Source organism: Cervus elaphus, chromosome 4 (genome assembly GCF_910594005.1).
Source record: "Cervus elaphus chromosome 4, mCerEla1.1, whole genome shotgun sequence".
Classification (NCBI taxonomy): Eukaryota; Metazoa; Chordata; class Mammalia; order Artiodactyla; family Cervidae; genus Cervus; species Cervus elaphus.
In genome coordinates, this window is record NC_057818.1 from 24,371,515 (window position 1) to 24,379,649 (window position 8,135).

At 46.3% G+C, this 8,135-nt stretch overlaps 1 pseudogene; it reads left to right on the plus strand.

Moving 5' to 3' along the window:
• The first annotated feature begins 886 nt into the window (after positions 1 to 886).
• Positions 887 to 4,322, plus strand: LOC122692722 (annotated as a pseudogene).
• Positions 4,323 to 8,135: the final 3,813 nt, after the last annotated feature.

Consider the following 8,135-nt stretch of genomic DNA (forward strand, 5'->3'; position numbering starts at 1 on the left):
GGCTAATCCTATTTACATTCATATTAGCTTTGGTATCTTTTTCCCTAAGATTTACCTATTTGTATGCTTGCATGAGTTAAACTGCCTTTTGCATGATATCAGTACTTTTGTAATTTAAATCTATAAAAGGCAATTTCTTTTAAATATACTTCCTAACAGTGGGTGAAAGAGGCACCAAAGTTATTTGAGGACTGTACACCTCGGTGAACATGTGTGCTGAACTCCAGGCAATATGCAGAAAGTGGGAATTAATCTTATACTGTAGGAGCGGAACGGAAAATAAAATCAAGGCTGAGAAAGAAACAGCCTTTGAAAAGGACCCTTGCATTATCGAAGGAAATGGTGTGCTTTAGAATTGGTATTTAGACAGGTAAAACTTTTTTCCCTTCTACAAGAGTGGTGAGGACGGTTTGCTTTCTCCACTGTGATTTTTTTTACACCTCAAATAACTTGAGCCACCTAGTAAGCAAGGTTTACAACTGAACGTTGGTGTTGGCTGATAAACAGAACATGGTGGACCATTTGGTGGCCAGGGTCAATTTTAAGGTGTCAACTGTGACTCCTCAAGGAGCATAGGAAGCAAGTACGTATTGAGGGGCTTAGAGGTTGAGACTCCAAAGACACAGAACAAATTGTATCCAGCTGAAACTACATTTTTTCCTTCAAGTAATTCCTATGAAATGTTCACCCTCACCATCTCCACTTGACATAAATGAGATGTAAATAGGTTAATGTATAATCTTGCCCCAAAGAAATAGTGTCTTCCAATATGTAGGGCACACATATTGACAAGCTTCTTTTCTAAGCAAGCCTGGGATTTTTCAAGCGAAAATCATCTGGAGTGGGGGCGGCAGGGGAGGTGAAATCCGAGGGGAGGGACTTCCAGATGTCTGCCCTCACTTCTGGCTACATCGAGCATGTCCTCCCCAGGGAACTGGCCCTTGGGTTCACTTCCTCTGAGGCTGGTCAGGGCACGTCTTCAAGAGCTCACCATGCATGAAGGAACTGATTTCTAATTTTAGTCTCTTATAGAAAGTCACCCCACAGTGAAGCCAGGAGAAGACAAGAGTTCCAAACTGGGCATCTGCAGCAGAGAGACTGGTCAGACTCAGGCTCTGAGATCTGCACAGAACTAGCCCCCAGCTTCAGACACACCTCAGGAAGGGACTGTCCCTCCATTTAATCCTAAATTTCATACTCATCTCCGCTCTCCAGCTGTGAGGTCTACACAACACCAAGTATCTGGATGGAAATGGGGCCTTTTGTTCACTCCCCAGATAATTCCACAAAGCTTCAGGCACTGGTTCATGACTCCTGAAGAATCCTCATGTACAGGAGTACACACACACACACACACACACACACACACACACACACACACACTTTCTCTCTCTCTCTCTCACCCAAAATCCACCACCCTGAAAGGAGCCATTATAAATGTTTCATGTGGAACTTTCACAACCCATCAGACTCACCAGAGTTTTCAAATTAACTCCCTTTCTGCCCAAGGGGATCCCTCTGAAAGAGATTTCTCTAGCCTCAAACCTCCTCAAGAAAATTCTGAATTTGAAACAGAATGCAAATAATGCATTTTGACTCCCTAATCAACAAACGGGATCAACTTGAATTGATTAAGAACCTTTGAAATTAGCTGTCTTTAATTCTCTCCATAGTCTGCTGCTGGTACTCTGAAGATAGGAGGGGCATTTGTGTGTGTGTGTGTGTGTGTGTGTGAGCTGAAGTTGCAAAGTTTGGTCTCATTTTCTTTTGGAGCTCGTATAATGGTCTTTCCTAAAAAAAAAAAAAAAAAACACACACACTTTTTTTATTTTAATGATGACACAACTCTAAGAAGGCAGCATTCACCTAGTGCAATTATATGGCTTTTCGTGAAGTACATTTCCAATAGTGGCTGCATGAAACCTGCACAACTTTGCTGAAAAAAAAAGCCCATAAAATCTGAAATGAATGTATAAATAATATGCAACTGTCTAGACAGTATAGGTCACTTGCAAAGAGAGCAGGTCGGGAAAAAATTGTCCATCAGTCAGACAACCATAACTGATTCTGATGCTAAATAATGGTGGAGATATTCAGCATTCTCTCTATGTGAAAAGCTTCGCTGAGCATTCTGCTCTTCCCAAGCCAGTGGTCCTCTGCTTATCTAGTGCTTTATGCAGCCTTTGGAAAATGCACTTGCTATTTAAACATTAAAATTAATGCCCAAAGAATAGCAATTGAGCAAGGAGGGGGGGTTGCCACTGACCTGTGTGATTGGCCTTTGGTAAAGCAAAAATAGCCCTTCTAGATCAACAATATGAGATTTCCATACCCACAGAATCTTAAACAGATGTAGTTATGGAAACTTGAGGCTAGCAAAAGACCCAAACACACACATGCAAATTTCATGGAACTGTTTTGCTCTCTATTAACAACACATAAGGAGAGATTCAGGTACTTAAATCTTGTTTTTTATTTTTTTAAAAAAAGCTATAGTCATCTGTGCACATAGCGGGGGGAAAAAAAAAGGCTTGAAACTCAACCAAATGTGTTAAACAATGATTACGGTCGTTTTTAGCACCCTAGAACGTGATAATCTCAGTAGCCACAGACCAGGGCAGTGGCTGCTACCATCACTGCCCTCCTAAACTATGAACCTAGGCGAGGCTCCTCAGCTTGGGCCCAGGGTGGGCACGACCACCAGCTGGCTCAGCAGCCTGATGGGCCCACATGCCCTTTGTGAAAGGAACCCAAAGCCAGGCTGCCATGAATTAGTCCCAAGGCCCACAGGAGGAAGGATCCTTGCTCACCTGGTAGGCAGGAAGCTGGTGGGCAGATTGTTCTGAAGTGAACAACCACATTAGGCAAATGGGTCAGTCCCTTAGGGAAGACAATGATAACAACACAATAAGAAGTGTCTCAGCCGCCACTTACAGAGCACTTACTGAAGGTCACACACTGAGCGACCGTGAAGGCCTGACTCTGGAAGACCCTTCCCGCAGTGCTAGGGAGCTGCTCTGATGTATTATCCTCATTTTCATTGGAGGAACTTGAGGCTCAGAAAGGTTAAATAACTTGCCTGAAGCCAAACAGTAGTACGCGGCTGTGTGCCAGTTTGATCCCAGGTTCCTTAAAAGCGACGCTCACCTCTTCACCTCTGTGATCTTTGGCCTCTCCAGCTGCCCCGACTTGGGGCCCACTTCTCCCTGGGATGCTCTGGGCACAGCTCCCACGCGGCCGGCGCCAGGAGAACCTCTGCTTCTTGCGGGAAGCAAGATGCCTAATGTCACTGCACTGGTAGAAAGACATAAAATCCAGACCTGGCTCTAGTTCTTTTCTAAGCAGTTCTAAGATCTAATTTTTTAAATATAATTTTTTAAAAGGCCCTATAAATCATATGTATAATACTTTAGAAAACTTACGGATTTTTGCCTAACTAAAACGTTTATGACATTTTGAGTCCACTTGTTGGCGCTTGCGCAGAAAAGACTCCAGGCCTTCTGCTCACCTACCTGGGCAAGCGGAAGAGAAGGGAGGCGGCCTTTCTGGAGAGATGTTGGTTCAAAGCCGCGGAGAGGAGGGTGACGCTGTGACCATAAAGCCCGGCGTGTGGGCGCGGTCGGGCGCCGAGACCCGCGCGCTGCTCCAGGACTAGGTCTGTGGGCACAAGGCGGCGGCAGCGCGGGCCCAGGCAGGCTGGCGGCCGTGTACACCGGGCGCGGCTGCGGCCTGCGCCCCGGCGCTGAGCGAGGCGGCCTTCCAGGGGGCGAGCCTCCACAGGCCGGCACCCTCCCGCTGCGGCCGCCCGCCACGCGCAGCCGCCACTCGGAAGTGGCCCAGCGGCAGCTGCTCTGGCCGCAGGGTCGCAGTGAGCCCTGGGCCTCTGCTCACTGGTGTCCGAGGCTCCCTTCGACGCCCAGGCCGGCCCCTGCCAAGCCCGCTGGGGCTCCCTGCTTCCCCGCTGGACCCACTTCCTGGACCGCATCCTGCACGTGGGCTTCGTGGGCCGCTGGTGAGTGCCGGGGCCCAGATGTGCGACTGCGACCTCAGTGTCGGCAAGCTCTGCTGGTACCTTTGTGCGTCGTGGAGCCCGACCAGCTGCGCTCAAGCGCCTCCTCCAGAGACGTGCAGGCCTGTGGTGCTCACCGCCCGTGGACCATGCGCGGTGGGAGGAGCAGGTCTTGCAGAAGAAGAAGGACCAGCTGGCCCTGAGCTAGGCTGACCCTCTGGTGCCAGCGGAGCTCGCGAGAAGAAACCCCAGCCTAGCCTGGGTCGGAGCAGGTTCTGAGTCTGGCCTGCGATTGCGCAGTTGGTGTGAGTGAGCCTCAGATACGGAGTGATGGGAATAAATCATGTGCCATGTTCTCTCCCTGGGTTTTCACAAAATTAGGGGGCCCCTTCTCACTTGTTCCTTATGAGCTGATGCTAGTTCAGAGCGTTCTTGGTCTGGGAGTTGGGGAGAGCCATGTTCCATGCCGTATTTATCACTGCCCCAGTGACCTAAGGAGCCTTGAAGGGAAATAAACCCTTTTTAACTGGACTCCAGGGTTCTCCTGACTGAGGTATCACAGATGACAGGTGACTCCCAAGCTCTCCTAAGAACTTTCAGATTTTCGTTTTAAATTTTGAACTGAAATTTATCCTCTATTTCCATAAGCAACGTATTAAATTTTTGTTGTTGTTGTTGTTAGTAATTGTAGTCTCAGAGGAAACTGGAAAAATAATCGAGGCATCCTGGATACCCTTCCTTCAGCTTCCCCCAAATGGTAACGTTTTATATCAGCAGTACCAAACCAGGAGATGGACATTGGGTTGACTCTGTGGATTTTACATGGAAACTTTTTGCAAAAGCAACTTGCTTTTACCTTACGTGTATTGATAGTGATGTTAAAGTGACTTGGAGGGATAAAGCATTTTCTGATCCGGAAATCAGTATGGAATCAAAGCTTCTGGTCATGTTGCACTTCAATCATCCTGAAAACACAGAATCCTGTGGAAAGGAATATGTTGATGTACATAGCTGGGTTATAATCATACTTTTAAAATATTAGAGGAATGAGATGAACTCTGTCACCCACATGGGCTGTGGTTAGTTAATAAACCAAGAGATGAAACAACAGCAAAAAGGGACCATGAAGACAAAAGTGCTTAGAGTGCATGTAAGTCATGAACCTGCCCAACATCCACTAGATGCTAAAGATCTTTTGTAGCCCATCTTCACACTTTACCTAGAGGGAAACTGAGGCTGAGAGAAAGAAAAAGACGTGTCGTACGTCTTCCAGCCAGTGATAATTAAACCTGGACCCTGGATCCTCCCATCTCAGTTCTGAACCATTTCTATATCTGGAATGAGTCAGAAACCATGATGCTTCTTTTTGGCCCTTCTGATGTTTTTCCAACTGGGAGTAGGTAAGTGTGTCCATCTAAGGTGCATTTGATCGGCTTTTGTGTTTTGCTATTCAGGCTGTCACAGTTAATGTCTTTGTGCCTTTTTAAATAATGTACAAGTGAGAAATGCAATGACTCTGGGTGGTTCTTTCCTGGAGGACAGGTTCTTTCCTTTTATATTAAATACAACCCTTTATGTGAAAGGGTCTTGAGAAGGTTAAAAAGTACTTATAGACCTGAAAGGGGTTACTATGGAGAAAGCATTTATGAGGCTGGGTGATTAGAACTGAAAAGTGAAAACAATTTCCTTTAAAAACTGCCAGCGGACAATTCTGGAACACCGATCTCAGTAATCTACCTTTTGGTTTTAAATTTGTCAGAAGCGCCCTTGCTCAGCCCCTCTCACCAGGAGAAGTGGCGTCTGGCCCTGATCACTCAAGGCCTCTCTCTGCCATCTCTCTCTCTCCCAACAGGCAGAGGTCTTCGCCAGGTTGGCCCCCAGACCCGGGCCATTTCATCCTCCCATCCCTTCCTTCTGGGTTGCCAGTGTTATTTATTTTTAATGCCTTTGATTCATTACCCTCTTGTTTTGACCGAGCAAACAGCACACATCTGCTGCCACCAGGAGGTGTCAATAGTTCATACTGCTCAATTTGTATGCCCCAAACCCACTGTAGGACTGATTTTTTGCCATGCCTGTATCTCAAGTTTCAATTTCAAAGTATTATGCTGCGTTCTTGGCATTAAAGATTCATAGGTTGAATTAAAGATTTATTTTTTAAGGGGGGTACATTATTATAAGGCAAATCACGTTCTTTTCATTTTAGACATATTGGCTATTACGATTTCATCTTTTTTGCTAAAAGCTCAATTACATCAATATCGCTCGAGACCCTCCAAACACTAAGCGAAAAGCCAGGCTTTTCAGCAGCCAAGTGCTTGTTGCCTTGGAAGGATTAACTTTTCTAAGAATGAATCCCATCCATCCGATGCAAAGTTATCTCCCTAATAAAAAGCTGATGGCGTTACACCTCTACTTAAAATCTCTGCTGGCTTCCTGTTGCTTACAGAATGAAGTTTAAGCTCCTTCTGTCTTACAAAGCCATCCACAGACTGGGCCCAACCTGCTTTTCACAATTCCTGGGGCACACACTGCTCTTCTTCACACTGAGGAAGACCAGACCCTGCCAAAATGGATCATCTTGACCATAGGAGGCCCCCCCTCACCCTGAAACCTTCCTTCAAGACTTTGGTTCAATGATATCCAAGTATCTCTCACCGTAGGGCAGAATGCTAACACAGGAGTCCATGTGCCTCTACAATTCAACTTCCTGGGCTATATTGTAAAATATCTATATGTCCATTCCTCCCCCCAGAATGAATTCCCAAAGATAGGAATTGAGGATTTTTCCTGTCGGTAACCCCAGGGTTCAGCAGAGGGCCAAGCATACTCCGTAAAGATTAGTAAGTGAATAAATAAATGAAAGAGTTAAATGCATGAATTTAGCAGCCCAGGAACTCACAGGCAACTTGATCAAGAGAACATGACAACAAAATCAATGACAGCCTCAGCATTTCGGGTTTTATATTCAATATGTATAGAGAAAACAAGTATATACAGAGAACAGTCAAATTCCCTACCTTTGCTAAGGCTTCGGAGACAGGCTTTGACTACAGTAAGTGCTCAGAAAACTATCCAAGTGGTCCCAGGCTTTTGTGGAGACCAGAGCTTCTGAAATGGGTGTGTTGAATAGAGGGCAGGCGTTTGGACAAGGAGAAAAATGCCTTGAAATGGGTGACAACCACATGGACTTGTAGGCGAGCAGGAAAGGGGCCATTCTTAGCCGGAAAGAATAGCAGACTTTCCGTTTTTAAGGATGATGTAAGTGACAAGGACAGGGACCTCTGAGGAGGGGGTAGGCATGATAGAAACATTTCTAGAAAAAGTCAACCACGACTTTCCTGGCTTAGAAGCAAGGAGAGTGGCTCCTTTGACGGATAAAGGCACCTTTTTCAGGGACTCAATTCTGATGGAAGTTTCAAAGTGCTGTTTTGAACCATGAGACGAAAGGGCAAGGATAAAATGTGTGAAAGTGGACAGCTACTCCCTAATGCTGCTGGTCCCTTTCTCCCCTCGCCTCGCTCCCCAGAGGGGAAGGAGCCACCTGCCTGGTTGGCCTGAGCGTGGCTTGGCTGCTCCTGGCTCGCTCTCAGGCCTGTCTGCCTGGAGGGGGGCATTTCCTCTTGCTCTTGCACCCACAGGACAAGTTGTCTGGGGCCTGGCATCTCCTTTCTGGAGACAGGTTGGAAAACCATTTCTATTTGTCTGAACTCATGAGATTTCTCAGATGGGAGACGGTGACCCTATCTGCCGTTGACCTAGGGCAGGTCAACGTTGCTTTACAAAGGGGCAGTCAGTCCTAAGACCTTGTCTCGGAGGAGAGAGTGAGGCAAGATATGAAAACCCAATTACTGAGCCACAGATTCCAACCACATTTTCTAATTGAGTGACGTGATGTGACGGGACGTGAAAGTCGCTCAGTTGTCTCCGACTCTTTTAGGCCCCGTGGACTGTACAGTCCATGGAATTTCTCCAAACCAAAATACTGGAGTGGGTAGCGAATCGAGTGAGGCCAGCAATAAAGATGACGTTCTGATCTTCATCTACCTGACGCTTGTAGATATTTCCTGCTTAATTCTGAAATTTGAAGGGAAAGGATTTCATTTGCCACTTCTAAAAACCCAAC